The sequence below is a fragment of the Austrofundulus limnaeus genome, unplaced genomic scaffold, assembly GCF_001266775.1.
Source record: "Austrofundulus limnaeus strain Quisiro unplaced genomic scaffold, Austrofundulus_limnaeus-1.0 Scaffold46, whole genome shotgun sequence".
NCBI lineage: Eukaryota > Metazoa > Chordata > Actinopteri > Cyprinodontiformes > Rivulidae > Austrofundulus > Austrofundulus limnaeus.
The window spans coordinates 2468931-2470328 of record NW_013952448.1 but is presented as its reverse complement, the minus strand read 5'-3'; positions in this window follow the sequence as shown (position 1 = coordinate 2470328).

Genomic DNA, 1398 nt, shown 5'->3' with positions numbered 1-1398 from the left:
NCTCTCTCTCTCTCTCTCTCTCTCTCTCTCTCTCTCTCTCTCTCTCTCTCTCTCTCTCTCTCAGGAGTCTCCAGGGGACCTTTGTGTCCCCCCCCCACCCTTCCCTGTTGACTCAGACGCCATGAATGCCAAAGCTCGCCCCGTTACTGTTTCCGTCCCTCCGCTGCCCTCATGAATGTAAAATGTCCAAAGTTAAAACCTCCGCGCTGCGTGGAGCTAAAGGACGGATTAGCGGCCCTGGAAGAGACCCCGGGTCCTTCTTTTGAGGGGATTAAAGTTAAACTGCGGGAAAGCTAGAGTCGCTCCTGGATGCTCCTTTTTTTAAACTCGGGAAGGGTGAGAGAGAGAGCGAGAGAGAGAGAGAATGAATGAATGAATGAATGAATGAATGAATGAATGAATGAATGAATGAATGAATGAATGAATGAATGAATGAATGAATGAAGGGAGAGTTTAACTTTGAAACACTTTAAGTTTCTTGGTAAACTCACCTCTGAGCCTCGCGGACAGGAGGGTCTGAGGTTGGTCCAGTTTCACTTGAATGTGCGCATTTTGGTGCCAATGATGGAGACAGATGTTTCCATATGGATGTGAGACTCTTCTTGTTGAGACTCAGAAATGGTGCTGGAGTTTCACCACACAGAATCATTCATGAGTCTCGATTTACATCAAGTTATTCTTACTTCTTACCTGAAAACGAACTGACAAACAACGAGCTGATGATGCGTAAAAAGACGCACACAGTCATGATCACCACTGCTCTGGATTCTTGCAAGCTGTCTGATAAAGTTTAAACATAAAAAGTGTCAAAAATGCATCAAAATGATAGTATTTATTTCTGTTTGCATTAATGAGAACAAATGTAAAAATGAGTGATGTTGGAACGGAGGTTCGGGCCGCGGCCTCAGCGGATGCGCCCCGCCTCATCCATCCACCCACAACCGCACCACGACTGCTGCAAATGTCTTGATGTGATTTTAGTGGAGGGGCAGACGCACGCATGCGCGCGTGGAGCTGATCTAATGACAATAAGCAGCAGCATCATGCAGCCTCTGGTCAAGCAGAGATGAGAGCGCGCACTTTGGGCCACTTTACGCGCGGGCGCGCGAGCCAAACTCAATTAAACTCCTCCCTTCGCACGCAAAACGCAATTTTTGGTTTGCGGATTATATTATTTGGTGAAGTTTATCCACTAATAAAAAGACTGTTAATTTCATGAAGAGAATAGAGAAAAGTTAAAAAAAAAAAAAAGGAAACTGCTGCAGGATTGGAAAAACCTTACTGCTGCGTGGAGCGCACCCCCTGCCTCCATGGTTTCAAAACCTCAGTGTGTGTGTGTGTGTGTGTGTGTGTGTGTGTGTGTGTGTGTGTGTGTGTGTGTGTGTGTGTGTGTGTGTG